The sequence below is a fragment of the Pithys albifrons genome, chromosome 1, assembly GCF_047495875.1.
Source record: "Pithys albifrons albifrons isolate INPA30051 chromosome 1, PitAlb_v1, whole genome shotgun sequence".
Classification (NCBI taxonomy): Eukaryota; Metazoa; Chordata; class Aves; order Passeriformes; family Thamnophilidae; genus Pithys; species Pithys albifrons.
In genome coordinates this window covers 122,701,202-122,717,734 of record NC_092458.1, presented here as the reverse complement: position 1 = coordinate 122,717,734, position 16,533 = coordinate 122,701,202, and positions in this window count along the sequence as shown.

Sequence of the window (16,533 nt, the reverse complement as noted above, 5' to 3'; positions counted from 1 at the left end):
AAAGAAAAGGGATCCAATCTATCCCTTGTGTAATAACAACTTATCTAATGGCATCACCACAGGTTATAATCCTACCAATGGGAAGATGAACTAAACTCTTTTTGTTGCTGTTTTCCAAGGAAAGGAAAGTACATTAATACTGAATGCAAGTGAAATTACCCACTCATTCCAATGACACAGTGGTCTGCTGCTCATTTAAACATACCACATCATTTTCAACATTGAAGAGCTATAAAAACAAGGCACTTCTTTATTTTCAGGACAAGAATAATTATTTCAAACCTTTACAAGGAGAGAAGGGGGATATAGAAGAGAAGAGTCTCTGTTCTGTGGTATTGTTATGTGATTAAAATTTCTCTTTATAAACAAAAAGCAGCACTGAGGAAGGAGGGGAGTTGTATGAATCCAAATAACCTCGCCAGAGCCAACAGAGCCCTGTGATCTGACCTGGCCTGAGCTACCACAAGAGACGCATCAGTCCCATGGTCTCAGGGTAAGACTCATGAAGGAGTTTGAAAGGTATAGGATCTATTATGTGATGCAGGGGGAGAGCATCTTGGTACTACACAAGACTTATTATGGAGAGGGAGGAGAAACCAAATTAAAGACTTCAGGATGATGTGGATGTATAGTCAAGGGACATTTGAGTCCCCAAGCCTCGTGGGAAGACCTCTGTGGGCCTAACAGCTTCCCATTCTTCACAGGGGATTTGCAGTGTCTCCCACAGACCAGAGTGGTAAAAGCTTGACAGAAAATCACTGATCCTGACACTGCTTGGTGTAAATAGTCTGCAAAGGAAATTCAGTGGGTTATTTTCCTGGATTTTAATGCAGTCATTGTCTTCAGGTCACTGATAAATATCCCCTGAGAGGGACATCGGGATACATGAATGGACACAGTGTGTGAGGTTGTCTAACACAGAAACCTGGTTTAAGAAGTCACCAGTGCTGAAGTCTACAGGACACAAAAAAGACAAAGCATGTGCAATACAGGGAGTCTTTTATATTTCCAGGACGGGTTGGATCAACATCCAGTTGAAGGTGTCCCTGCAAACAGATGGGTTGGAATAAGATGATCTTCAAGGTCCCCTTCTAACACAAACCATTCTATGGTTCTGGTGTAGTCTCTGACCTTCAACATACTGAGGTTCAAGAAGTATGCTGTCTTTTCCCTGTCAATGAAACTCCCTTAAAAAAATCTTGAGTTCAAAAAATCACCTTTGTATTTAGCTGATATTCTGATTGGAGCTGCCTTTGGTGGATTCAGTGTCAAGAGACCTAAACCCACTAATAGCCTCTAAAGTGCCTGACCAGCTTCATTTAGCATTCCTACCCATGAGCCTCTGCCCCAGCTAAACCATGGCAGGACCCCAGCCCTGCCTCCTGGATGGGCTGTGATAGCTCATCTTCTGGATGGACCTCTCAGACACAGACTTTAGCCTGTCCCCTGCATTGCCTGTGGTGCTGTCCCCTAGATGGCATTGGCTCCACATCATGGCCTTGTTGCCTCTCCTTTCTGGTTCCCTTGGATGGTTCCTGTCCCTGGATCACCACCTTACCCTATCGGGGCTGGTGATGGACCCCATCACCCCCTGGGTCTGCCCGTCATGCTCAGTCCATGCAGGACAGCACCTGTTGGTGAGGGTATGAGCAGTGCCAGGGTCATATCCAAGCCCAATTCCCTGGTCCTTTCACCCTCACTGCTCCCTGATGTTCCCATCTGTGAGTTTTCTCCACACTCTTTGTAGCAAGAAAATTTCTTGGTATAAAAAGAAAACTAAGATTCTTATATGACTTTGAGAAAAAAAATACCAATTCTCAAGGCTTTAGATAAAACCTTAAGAGATAGCAGCAACCTCACAGACAAATCATTTGGTTCCATAGATTATGCAGTGGGTAATTCTCAGAAATGTTAGGACAGTAAATCAATAGTAAACTGTGAGAGATATATTCTCAACTCATTATGTAGTTCTTTAGTTCCTAAGTTTGTATTAATTTCCAGGACAGCTACCCAAGTCTAGTCTCATGCACTGAGTTGAAGATTAGTTGACAAAATGTGCATTTTTCTCCTAGTTACAAATAAAAATTATTCAAATATTGTTACAGATGTTCTAAATGAATATAGAACAGCAAAATCTTTTGTAATCTCTCCAGTTTCTGTTCTCATGTCATTGTCAGACCTGAGACAGGAAAATAAGATAAAATGATGCAAATTTATCAATAGGGGACTGGTGATTAGAAACCCAATGTGGTCTTGCTATGACACCTCCAGAAAAGAGCACAGCAGGGCATAACCAAACTGCCTTGGATTTAAGAGGTGATCCTAGAGAAACTGCACTGCAGGTGACCTTGTGGATGCACACCAGGTTCAAGGCCATGACTCTCTCTTCCTCATTCCCAGAGGTTAAAGACATCAGTCCCAGCTCTGTCACTGTCCAGGCACTGGGTGGTAAGAGAGTGATGATGGAAAAGGTACATCCCTTCTCTTCCTGTGCACTGGCCCCTGCTCTCTCCCTGAAAAGTTTGGGCCCAATGTGAAAAATAAGAGGTTTGTATGATTTATGCCAGAGAAAGGACTGTTTATAAAAAGAAAGAAAAAAGCAGAATGTAAGGAAAACCTCCATCTCCTCCTAAACACCACCTACTACTCTTGTGGAGAGAAAACAGTGAATCCAAAGGGAAAGGCAAACCACAGCACAATGCAGCATTTCAGGGATATTCTGAACACTGCCAGAGAAGATGTGTGAGTAGCTTAAATGGAAAGTTAAAAATAACAAGTTGCATGCTGAGACCCGGATTGCAGAGGATCAGACTCCTCCTCGCATTGTGTTATGCACTGAATTTGTCAAGGCTTAGGCAAAGGCTGACTTGTTGGAGGCGCAGCATCAGAGCCGAGCCAAAGGGAGTTCAGGGAGCTGTTGGAGCTGTTCCATCACGTGGCATCCAAAGGGTGAGCACACTCAGAATCACAGGATCATTTGTGTTGAAAAAGATGCCCAAGACCATTGAGTTCAGCCTGTGCCTGATGCCCGCTATGTCACCCAGCCCAGAGCACTGAGTGCCACAGCCAGTCCTTCCTTGGACACCTACAGGGGTGGGGACTCCAAACCTCCTTGGGCAGCCCCTTCCAATGCCTGACCATCCTCTGAGTGAAGAAATTCTCCCTGATGTCCAACCTGAACCTCCCCTGGTACAGGCTTGAGGCCATTTGCTCTTGTCTTGTCCCTTGTTCCCCAGGAGAAGAAGCTGACCCTCCCCTTGCTACACCCTCCTTTCAGGTGGTTGTGGAGAGCAATAATGTCTCCCCTAAGCCTCCTTTTCTCCAGGCTGAATAACCACATCTCCCCCAGCCCTTCCTCATATTATTTACTCTCCAGACCCTTCCCCAGCTCCATTGCTCTTGTCTGGATACTCTCCAGCACCTCAATGTTTTCCTCACCTCACCCAGCCCAACCTCCTGCTCAGCCCCTGCAGGGAATATCTGCCTCACCCACCAGCCCAAACAACCAAACAAGTAACCACTCAAAAGCCCCCTGTGCCTCTAACTTACACAGAGTTAATTTGCCTCTAAAGTCACTGTGCTTTGGCACAGTTCCTTTGCTTGTAAGGAATACACAAACCCTCAGAGCACAGCACAGGCTCAGCCGTCCTGGAGTAGAGGATATTTGCTCACAAAATCACATTAACATCCATGGAACTGGAGCACTTAATTCCCCGTACACCGCTTTGAAAATGCAGCCTTAAAGCAGCCTACTGTGGAGGATGGGGGTGGGGAAGGAAAGGCTTAGCCCGAGGAACAGCTTAAATTAAACTTCTCCTAAAGCTTCCTAACTTTAACATGACTGCAGGCCTTCCCCTATCTCCTGTAGCTCACAGCAATTCCAATGATCACATGTCCAGAGTCCTTGTCCTTAAAACAGGGAGAAATCCTCCTCTTGCCACACTGGGAGGAAGCAGAGAAGCTTCCTGGTGGGCTGAGCTGATGTGTGTTTACCCAGAAGGGTTAGCAGCCTTGAGCCTGCAGAAAACTTTCCAGTTTTTCTTTATGCATTTTTAATCAATTCTAAGCTACTTACAAATATGTGCAATTACTTTCTGCACTTCGCTTTGTAATAAGATTTAATGACTGTTCTGTAATCCTCTTGGTGAGCACTGATAATCAAACACTATGATTTAAATTTTAGATTTAACAGAGCAGTTTTCTACGGAATGAGGAAAAGTATATTTTTAATCTTTTATCTTTTACTGGAAGTTGGGAATTTTTCAGCTTTCTTATCCACGGTCATAAAATAAAAGGCAGGATGGGGATTTTTAATATCTTTTTCAAGTGGGTGCCAAAACATCCCAGACCTTGCTTATTTTGTTGAAATTTTCTTATTCTGTGAAAATGTTTTATCTCCTGCAAATTTATGGTCCTATTTTCAGCATTCTTGGGCACCTATTATAGCTGATGAGTTATCAAATCACGTATACTTACCATACAGGGAGATCCCAGATGGGAAATAACTGTTTCTATATATTGGCACACCTATGAAAAGATTGGCTTTTCTCATAAAACTCATTGGCTGTTTCTGAAGTGAATTTAGTGCTCATGGAAAGAACAGGCCAGTGTGATGGCAGTGACTCTAGATGTGAATTCACTAAGCCAACAGAGCTTTCTCTTAACATTAGAAAATGCAGGATGTCTAAAAAAAGACAAAACGCTCCAGGGTCGAAGACTGAGCCATGATTGGGTTATGGGGTCAGGAGAGACCTCGGGGAGGAGACACTTTAGTGGAAATAACCATCAAAGCCCTGGTGAATGATTCCAGGCTGCCCAGAGGCCACAGAAAAGCCAAAGGCAGCCTCTAGGGTGACTTTTCAGCCATCAGCTCCTGGCTCTGACCCCTACATTGGCACTCCACAAAGCCAATAATGCAGGACTGACAGCAGCAAAGAACTGCACCTCACTTCTTGCCCCAGACAGCCCCAGTGCAGGCTGCAGGTAAAGAGGCTCCTCTGCAACACCTGCCAAATGAGCTTTCCTTTATCAGCCAGTGCACCTTTGAAGGCCACCTGCAGTGACCAGAGCCATGATGGGGCAGCAGGAGGAGCTACACCCAGTCAGGCATTAGTCGTGTCTTTCACAGTCCCAGTGGGATCATCTCAGCTGTGACAGGGCTTGGGAAAGTCAGCTCAAGGCTTTCCCCAACTTCTCTAACCTTTCTATAGGGCTCAGCTTGACTTGTTGTTCTGAGGTGAGGAACAGGGCTTTTTTTCTTCAGAAATCTGTTCCAAAATGAGCTATTTGTATTTATTTTCCTTCTCTAAAAAGTATATTTTGTTGGTAGAGAAAGTATATCCCAAACATGAGAAGCCATCACCACCAGATCTCTAACTACCCTTTTCCCTGCTTTTTGCGCAGGAAAAGAATGATCATCTTCTGCAACAGGAATATTTCAAGTTCATAACCACCTTGTGAGCCACCACCAATGCACCAGAGATGACTCAGATTTTATCCTGCTGCAGCTGCAGACAGTTTTCCAGGTTTCCCTGTAGGAACACCAACTCCCTCTGCTGTAGCACCAACAATCCCTTGCCATTGTCCCAGCTAGAAAGGCAAACTACTGACTGACTTCGTGCCTGCAGGTGACTCCTAATCTGAGCCAAGGCAGGAATGAAGGGAAGTGCCAAATAGGACAGGGAAGGGATTCTAAGCAATGGAAGATCTTCAGTAGAAACTTTATGCTCAGTGAAGTTTTAGAAGAAACCTTAGGGAGGTTTAATATTTGACTATTTGAGTGATGGGGGAGTGAAACTTATTAAGAGGTGATAATTGTGCACTATTCACAGATATTTCTAGATACACCAGTGAGGTTTCTGGAGGTTTTTTAAGAGTTAAAGAATCTGATGTGAGTCTGCCAAAGGAAACAATGCAAAATATTTTTAATCCCAAATTTGTAACAAAAAACACACAGAGAAAGCAAATGTCTCAAACCTCCCAGTGACACGGGTTTCTCTCACTTTAAAGATACTGTGTCCCAGACAGGCCTTACCCTGTTCAGCAAAAAGCTGACAGTCATCCCGGTTTTCTGCCAAATCAGGAACAAACACTGTCTTAACCCAAATCTGCTTAAATTAGGGGGAAAAGAATAAATTCAATAAATCTGTGTTCGCTCAAGGGCTTTCATTAAGCTTGTGGACCTAAAATCACTCCTGTGCTCCCAGCAGCAAAGTTCCCAGCTGTACAGACCCCAGGATGGAGGAAGGACTTCACCATACTCCAGTACCTCCCATTTCCTTCCACACCTCCATTTTCACACTTCAATCACCTCCTTAATCTAAAAAACTAGACAAAGAAATCTTAAAAACAAAACAAACCAAAAAACCCTAAACCAAAAAACAACTGATCCCACTGTTATAAAAAGTTCCAAAAGAGAATGAAAAGTTCACCTCATGCTTCCTCACACCGATGCTGGATCAGCTCAATCTGTATAATCCTGAGTGGCATCACTTTGACCTTTCATATCTTGGTGCTCCTTCCCTGAAAAGGTGATGATTTTCCCTTTCCTCAGGTTTTCATTACTTAGCATACTATGCCTCAGAGTCAGAGCTGGTCTCCCACTGGATGTTCACAGACTGAGCAGTACCCTGGAAGGGTCCTGGTCCAAACCTCTGAGTGCCTCAGAAACAATAACAGGGAAAATTTCAACTAGAGCAGTTTGCATTATTTCATTTACTCATGATGGTTATAAAATTAGCATCTGCCACTAGCAGCAAATGTCAAGGCTTTTGCTCCTTATTGTGAAAGGGGTTTTTATCACCTTATTGTAGGGCTGAATTTTGATTTTCATGCCCATGGACACAGGGTGGGGGTCCAAGATGGGGCCAGTCAGGGCCACTCAGGCCTTTTGGCACCCTCAGAACACTGATGTCTACCCTTGAAAGAAGGAGCAAATTTATAGAACAACAGAATCTTGTCCATATTGAAGAGTCATACCCCACCTCCTCAGATGTGTTCTTGTAGCATAAAAACTTTTAATCAGTTATACCCACATTTTATATGCATTATTTCTGGCACTAGAACAAAACACAAGAAAATGGGAAAATATTGGGGAACTGTGAATGTGAACGTGCATTGTCCTTCAGATGGGATATGCTCATTATCAAGCAAAACACATTGTAGGGATATCAGATTTCAATTTTTTTCAGTGAGTATTGCTGTTTAGAAAGCTGCTTTATCTGTAATTTGAGGAAAAGAAGAGACACAGCAGGCTTCCAATATCTGAGTTAGCTTTGAACTACTTTGTTCATTGTACCTCCCTTTAATTTAAAGGTAAATGCTAAGAAATGGAAGAATAATATGACACTTACAGAGGCCATGTATTTCTGTCACACTCAACTCAAGTGAACATTGTATTTGCCACCCTGAGAATGTGGAACAAACCAGTTGATATTGTTCATTTCACTCAAGGTCCCTTCCAACCCAGGCTATTCTATGATTTAATATATGTATAGATACACAGTCATATATGTTAACTTCTGAAAAATGAAACCCAGAAATGATTGATAAGGTGGAATAGAGATGATAAGAGTTTGATTCATTGTTTGCATTCCAATTTTCTAAAATCTTATATCCCTCTGAAAATACATGTTCTTAGTATATATGCAGGTAAATGCTTTAAAATCCTTTCACTCAGTGAATGAAAGCTATTTTTAAAAAGAAAAAGGGTATTAATGACAAAATTGAGATCCTTGCTGTGTACCCCGAGAAAGTTAAGTAAACAACTGAAGTAAAGCCTGAGAGACATGGATGGGGAAGAGGATGATGGAGCCTTTTTGTGTTTAAATGGAATCCATAGGCACTGGATACATAAAAGGAAAATAGTGGAATTGTCAACTATTAGGGGAACTAGAAATTTCCAGTGTGTAGGCACAGCATCTCAGAATGGAGTTCTCTATAAAAACAATCACCAGCTTGAATTTTCAGTGTTCAATACACAGAGTGGCTGTTTTGCAGTCTACTGTGCAAAAAGTGAAAGCTGATGATCCGTACCAGCACTGAATTGCAAATAGAGGGGTTGTTAGAAAGACAGAAAATGCTGTCACTTCAACTAATATCTACAGCCTAAGTTGGTTCTTTTTTTTTTTTTCATCAAAATTGTAAGGAATTCAAAATTACCCCCCAGAGGGAATGGGTAATGGGCAGAAATGTTCACAAAAAAAAAGTTAGAAAATGCTCTGGGGTTTTTAATATTTCAAACTTTTGTATTTCACAGCAATCTTAAAAATACCAGCCATTTCAATTAACTGTAGTGATTAAATCACTGAATGAATGCATCCATTAAATATGCTTAAACTTGAAAGTAATGGGAGGGGTTCTAGGAAATAAGTGTGAAAATTCCAAGTATTTCGAAACAAGATATGAACAATGTTGAAAATTAAGGAGTAGCAGAGATATAATCAAGAGTTAGTTAGAAAGAACTTGTAGCCATATGGAAAAAAAAGACAGTAAACTTGTTTCTTTGGATTTATAAGGATCCCCTGTGCTACTGACTTATAAGAACAGAATATGGATGGTGTGACACTAAAGCAAAGATGTCATCTTCATTATCATCAAAAAAGGGTTGGATTTGATGATTCTTTTGAGTCTCTCCCAATTCAGAATATTCTGTGATTCTGTAAAAACATAGTCATGATGCTAATTAAGGGTCTTGAACACTATTTCACAAACACCACCATCCTCAAGACCAGCTGATTTTAGGAAAAAGAATTAATGCACCAGTTTCTCTATAATACTGGGTGGCAACTTCAGGAAAACTGTTGGTCTCTGCATCTAAATACAAAAAGTATTTTGAAATTTGCAGTCACCTTCTTAGACACAACTAAGAGACTCCATTAATCTTTTTTAAGTACTTTCAGATGGGTCTGACTGAAATTTCAGTCTAGGCAATCTATTGAAATAGCAAAGGGCAGATGCTCCACAAGGAGAGTCCTAATGAGAGCCAGAAAACTCAGGGTTGTGTTCCACTTACAAATCACAATTGGAACAAAATATACCGTGTTGTATTTTGTGTGTACATGTCCTATGAAGTCAATTGGCCAGACTCTGCTCGAAGTTTCACTTAAGAAATCTTCACAGGTTCCTTCATTTTCATTTTTACAGCCCTTGTTTCCTTAGAACTAAGATTTCAGGAAATCATGCCAGGCACAAGTTTAATAATATAATATATTATATTTAACTTATCTGCCCAGTCTTTGTGGTACCCCCTAAATCAGACAAATCAATTTTGTTGTGGGCCAGACCACCTAATTCTGACTGATGAAGAAATCCTTTGGTTTCACAGCATTAAAGAATAAAAAATTATAGGACCAAGGCTCGACACAGCACCATTTCTGAAAGAGCAAACTCTGTGATTCTTTTTTCAGCTTGCATTTCTTCCTGCAGCAGCATGAGGCCACCCCTCAAACAGGGCATGAGGACAACTTCCCAGGGAGCAGGGATAGCAACTTGAAAGGCACTACACGAGTGCAATGTTTCCAAATAGACACCTTCGTCTATTCCTGCTGCAGAATAGGCCCCAGCAGGCTTTTGCCAGGCTGTTTGGCACCACATGGGTTTGCAGCCCTCTTGCAACTCCTGACATTATCAGAAATGGATCAAGAGGCAGCACTGTTAAAAATAAAATCCCTGTTTTCTCCTGTGTCGAAGCATGACATCATTGCCCAGCCTTTCACATTGTCTGTGCAGAATAACACACATAAAGCAGAAGTACTTATTACTCTACCCTCACCTATATTTTAACTACATCTTAAGTACTGTAGTTTCATGCTCATCATCTTTGGCATTTATTCTTTCATTTCTATTCACTCAGAAGGCTGAGCCACAGTCAAAAATACATTTCTGTATTCAGGTGCTGCTTTTTTCACAAAAGGTTTATACAGATCTTTGCACAGAGGCCACTGTGCAGGATTTGTACCTCAGAGTACAGTTTTATAGACATGTAGCACTTTTATTCCAGAAAACAACAAAGCCAGAGTGGAGTGTTTACATGGGAACTGAGTACCAGGAAATGAGGGTACAGAGAAGGAGCTGAGGATGGAAAGGGGTTTGGACAGAAATTGAGATTTTCAAACTGAGATGAAGACTTCAAGATGGGTGTTTTGAGCAATACCTTGACTGGAGGAAGGGTGGGAAAGTAAATTTCCAATGGCAGAACTTCTTCAGGGAGTAGAGGGAATCACTCACCCCACTGGCTAAAGAAAGAAAAGGAGGAACCAAGTGCAGTATCAGAAAAAGTTACAGAACCTGTGGTAAGTGAACCCCTTAAATATTTAATGAAAGTAACCTGACCAATCTGTTTATTCATATAGCATGCTTTCTATAATTTCAGTATTCTCAGAGGAATCATCAAGAATATGGAAACCAGCAAAAATGACAGACAGCTGACCCAGAAAAAAAACCCCAAACAACTATTTTCAGCTTTATTATACAACACATTCACCCCAAACAAAGGCCTCATTAAAAAAGCTGCTGGAGATCTTTTCAGAGGATCACAAAAAGGCACACCCCCCCAAACATTTTCGAAAGAGCTGCTATAGACTTTGTTCAGCTGTCAAAAGTGCTTTAGGTTCTCTGACTGCAGAGGGCATTTCAGTCCAATGTAGGAGGGCCCACAGGCACCAGGCACTCCTCTCTCAGACATGTCATTAGACATTTTACCAGTGCTTTAGTGAAGGAATCTGATCAATAGAGTGAATTACCCACAGAACAATGGAGAAGCCACATTTTGCTCTCTAGCAGATGAATTTCCCAGGAACTATTGATAGTACAAACATCTCTGTGGATGCAGATAGAGGACAGAGCTGGGTAGTCCATCTGCTCCCCCAGCCTGTACAGTGTGCAAGGATAACATATCCCAGGAGCCCCGTGCTCCCCAAAGCACAGGAGACACCAGCAGAGAAGGCCAAACTCTCAGGCACAGAAATACCTTCAACAGTCTGGTCTAAGGGAGAGCAGCTTTCTGAAGGATGCAGCAGATGTGGAACTCTTCCTCTTCTATTTCCTTACCAAACCCATCCACAGCAGAGCTGCGCGGGCAGGGGAAAAATCACAGAATCATGGAATAGTTGGGGTTGGAAGGGACCTTAAAGATCAGCTCATTCCAATCCCTCTGCCATGGGCAGGAACACCTTCCACTAGACTTGGTTGCTCAGAGCCCCATCCAACCTTGCCATGAACACTTGAAGGGATGGGGCAGCCACAGCTTCTCTGGGCAACTTGTGCCAGGGCATGACCACACTCACAGCAAAGAATTTCTTCCTAACATCTATTCTAAATCTACTTTCTTTCAGTTTCAAGCCATTCTATGATTCATTCCATCTTGCCCTGTCACTACACTTCCTGATGAAGAGTCCCTCTCTGCCTTCCTTGTATTCCCCCTGTAAAAAGGGAGCCTACAGGAAAGATGAAGAGAGACTATACACAAGGGCCTGGAGTGACAGGACAAGGGAGAATGGCTTTGTACTCAAAGGGAGTAGGTTTAGATGATATAATAGGGAAACATTCTTTACTATGAAGGTGGTGAGGCACTGGTACAGGTTGCCCAGAGAAGCTGTGGATGGCTCATCCCAGGTTTTCTGCCAAGTCAAGACCAGGTTGTATGGGGTCCTGAGCGACTTGATCTAGTGGAAGGTGTCCCTGACCATGGCAGGGAGATTGGAACTGGATGATCTTCAAAGTCTTTTCCAACCCAAATCATTCTACGATTTTATGTGAAGAAGATATGCCTAATTACTGATTTGGCAGGCAGGAAGAGCAAATGAAACAGAAATATTCATGGCCATCACTGTAACTTTTGCAGTTCTCTGATTCTCCTGTATTTCTTTGCAGGTCTTCTGGGTGCACTTATCCTATTCTGAAAGAAGAAAATGTTGAAAAAGTGAAAATATTTCCTGTTTAATTCTGACATTTTCTATCACCCTGCCAAGGAGATGACAAATGTCACTTGAAAGCTGTGAATGTTGTAACAAAGGTGCAGGGAGATAATGTATATGCATCATGATCTATATGCCCTGGCACAACCTCTTCTGAGCCAGTCTATTCAAGATCAACCCATGGGGTGCAAGCACACTGCAGGAAAAAGTTGAAAAGAAGAGCATGACTGTTCCATATTCACTTGCAGAACATGAGGGAGGGGATCCTGCCCCTCTACTCATCCCTGTGAGGAACATCTGCAGTGCTGGGGCCAGTTCTGGGCTCCTCAGCAGAGCAGGGACATGGAGCTCCTGGGGCAGGTCTGGGGGAAGGTGACAAAGGTGCTGAGGGGCCTGGAGCATCTCTGGGAGCAGGACAGGCTGAGGGAGCTGGGGCTGTTCAGCCTCCAGAGCACCTCCCCATGGCTGGCAATGGCTGCAGGGAGGGGGCAGAGCACGGACCAGGCTCTGCTCTGGGGGCCCAGCAATGGCACAAGAGGAACGGGCAGGAACTGATACCCAGCAAGTGCCACTTGCACAGGAGGCAGAACTTCTTTGCTGTGCAGCGACCCAGCACTGACCAGATTGCCTAGAGAGGGTGTGGAGTCTCCTCACTGGAGATACTCCAGACCCATCTGGACACAATTCTGTGCCATGTGCTCTGGGATGACTTTTCTTGAGGAGGGAGGTTGGGATAGAAGACCCACTGTGGTCCCTTCCAACACGACCCATCCTGTGATTCTGTGACTCTAAAACTTAAGAGAAGGATCTGTCCCATGTAACAGAGTAACAGGAGAAAGGACTGAATGATTTAGAGACCATCATTCTGTCAAGTGATGAACAAGGACAGTGAAACATATGTTGTTTGAGTAGTCACACAATCCTCAGGGAAAACATATGAGACAAGTCATGTCTTTCAGTGTTCATAAAACATAGCAGCTACTCAGATATGTGCCATAAGGACATGTTTACCCAGGCTTAAATGGATGACTTTAATGTCAGGTACCACCACCTTCTCAGTCCTTCATCTTCTCTTTTGTAGACAAATATGCTCTACTGTTTCTCCTTTTCTGGTAACACTCCATCAGTGCCTCTTTTTCTGGCTTCTCTGTTTGTTTTCCTAGACAAAGTCCCAGAGAAACAGAACTACTGACATCTACCAAGATATGTACAGACCTCAGCATCATAGGAAAAAGCACCTTTCCCTGCTTCTGCAATCCAGAGCGCCTCTGGTACAAAGTTTACTTTTCAGGGACACCCTCAGAGGAAGCCCATTGTGTATGGACTTTGCAGAGTTATTCAGCAAATACCACAGGCATCGTGACAAACTAGGCAAACATTCTGATACCCTCCTTGCCCTCAGTTTCCACAATAATCTTGAGGATTGCTTGGAGTGCAGTTAAGGTCCTCTAGGGCTGCTCCTCCCTTGCCTGACTTGTCCAGATCAGAGAGTCACTTCATCCTTCAACCACTTTCCCTGACCTTGTGCAGTGTTTCTGCTATGGAAAGTCACCCCTTTAGTCTCCTCTCACTCTTTATGGTTTCAAACATTAGAACCATCCTAATTTCCCCATTCTTTTTGCTGAGAAAGTCCAACCAAGACAGAGATTTTTGGAAAAGTGGTTTCACATAGGAAGGAGCCTTACATGTGAAATGGAACCATTTAGTATTGTAGAATCATCAAAACATTAAGTCTGGAAAATACTTCTAAGATCATTAAGTCCAACCATCAGCTGAGCTCCCACCACCACATTAACCAATAAAACATGTTCTCAAGTGCCACATCCACATGTTTTTGAACAGTTCCAGGGATGGTGACTTCACCTCTTCCCTGTGCATCTTGCTCCAAAGTTTGACAACACTTTCCATGATGAAATTTTCACTAATATCTAATTTGAACCTTCCCTGGTGCAATTTGTGGGCATTTCCTCCTATCCTGAAACTTGTTTCTTGGGAGGAAAGACAGACACCCCCCCACACACCTCTCTACAACTTCCTGTCAAGTGGTTGTAGAGAGCAATAATGTCACCTCTGAGCCTCCTCTTCTCCAGGATAAACACTTCCAGCTCTGTCAGCTACTCCTCATCAAACTTGTGCTCCAGCCCCTTCCCCAGCTCTGTTGCCCTTCTCTGGACACACTCCAGCACCTCAATGTTTTTGTTGCAGTGAGAGAAACAAACCTGAACACAGGATTCAAAGTGCAGCCTCACTAGTGTCAAGTACAGGGGAAAAAACGTGGGAGGGGTATAGTTCTCAGTCCAAAATTAACAGAGGATAAATATAGTGGTTTTCTGTGTAGTCACAATTTTTTCAGACTTTCAATATTTGAGTATCATCAAGGTAGGGAGGATGTTACTGCTTATGTCAGGCTTTTCACATAAATTCTTATGTTTTAACCTTTAAAATAGTATTGGCTTTGCTTCACTTTTAAGGAAGGAGAAAAGTGCTGAGAAAAATGATGGGTCTATTTGTTCTGACCATTTCATCCAGAACAGTTACAGTCCCTTGCAGAAAGCAGTCAGGGGTTGATCTTGCAGGGCAAACCTGCAGAAACTTGACTGACATGGCACAGCTTGAGGAAATGTTTTGTGAGCTTCTGCTCCTTTTTTGCAGCTCAGTGTTTCCCATAAGTGATGGATGGATGTGATGACTACCACGATTTCTTTTTTACTTGCATCTCATTAATTTATTGCCTCATAATGTTAATAAAATATGCAGCAAACTTGACAATGTAAAACCTCAGCATCATAAAGGCCCCTTTCTGTGTGAGGGGGTACTACAGGTACCACAAATTTGGATGGGAAAAGAAGACAAAAGCAAGAATACATGCTGAGAATGCAAGGAGGGAAAGCTTTCTGAGAACTGATAAACCCTGCAAGAACAATAAACACAGGACCAAGAGTTTGCTGCATTTGCTAAAGGTCACTTGCACACATGAGCCACCAGGACATCAGTACAACCCTCTGCTTCTGAATAAATGGCCTCAAGTTGCTGCTCCAACTGGGAGCTGTGTGATCCGTGGCTGTGCAAGTGAACTGTTGGAGTGAATGTGCTGTGTGAATAGTTATTTGCCATTACCAATAACAGCTTGTTGTGATCACTAATAACAACCTAATGAATAATAAGCATTCTAAGAAATATTGGCTGTGATCCTTGTCTCCCACAAAGCACTTCCCTATCAGGGAAAAGGGAATGTACAGCATGAGAATGGGGGATATTTCATCTCAGCAGCTGAATAACTTCACAAAAACAATGATAAGGGAGAAAAAAAATCTAAGCCTTTTTTTTTGTTATTGCACTGAAAACTGTTGACAGAACTAGAGAGCTTTATACAAGGACAGTATGATAGTTGGAAGTCATTTGAAGAGGAAGGGAGTGGAAAGGAAAGGGGAAGAAGTGGGAAGACTGCACTTCCTAAATAAAGACAGATGGTGCCTGTGGTTTCTTTCGTAGGTGTGTTCTTGCTTCCTTGGGTGCATTTGCAATTGAACACATTTTGGTCACCATCTGACATGTTTATAAAAAACTGCTGATTGGATTGCTGAGCCCACTGATTTCTGTTGGTTTTCTTAAAGACTCCAGAACTACTGGGTAATCAAAAAGAAAAAAGAAAAAAGAAAAAAGAAAAAAAAAGAAAAAAAAGAAAAATTGCTTATTTCTGCAATGTCATTTTCTGAGACTTAATAAATAAATACCTCTCCAACATCCTCACATATATCACCATTTACAGCTCAATATGTTCTCTTATTCTGCACAGGAAAGCTCAAAACTTGGAAAGGCCACCTGGCACCACAGCTTATCCCACCTACAGCAGCTGGAAAACACAAAAGTCTGGAGAAGTGAGAGTTAATACATAAGTAGACAGAATGAGAGACACAACTACGGTTATTTCTTGAAAGACAAGATGCATCAAGATGTTCTTTACAGCAGTAAAATGATCAAAACCACATGACAGCTTCTGCTTACAAGCATTCCTGTCATGTCACCCTTCTCTTTGTACCAAGTGCCTTCATTCCCTAGAAATAGTTGTGTCTGATAAAGATTAAAAGAGAGGATTTAAGTGTGAGACTGTGCATACCATCCTGTCCTGTTCCTGTCTGTTCATCCAAAGAGAAATCTCCCAGGCTGCAATATTTGCAAGGCTTGCTTCATGCTGCACTGTGTTCTTCAGCCCTTTGCTTCCTTGGGTTTAGTCCATTTCCATAATAAGGGCGGACCTATATTTCATTCTTTCCTTTAAACTTCCAGTTTTGACTCATAAACTGCTTTATCAAGCTGACAGGTGATCTCAATTCCTTCGAAACAAACATCCAGCAAATCAATTTTCTCTTTCTCTGCCCATTCCTGCATGACACTGAAAAAGCATATGGGAAATAACAAATCTACACATGTTCATAGTTCTGCTCATACCCTAAGGGAGGTTGTAGCAAGATGGGGGTTGGCCTGGTTGCCCTGGGCAAGTAATGAAAGGACACGAGGACATGGCCTCAACCTGTGCCAGAGGAGGTTCAGGTGGGACATCAGGAAGCATTTCTTCACTGAAAAGGTTGTCAGGCATTAGAAGGGGCTGCCCAGGGAG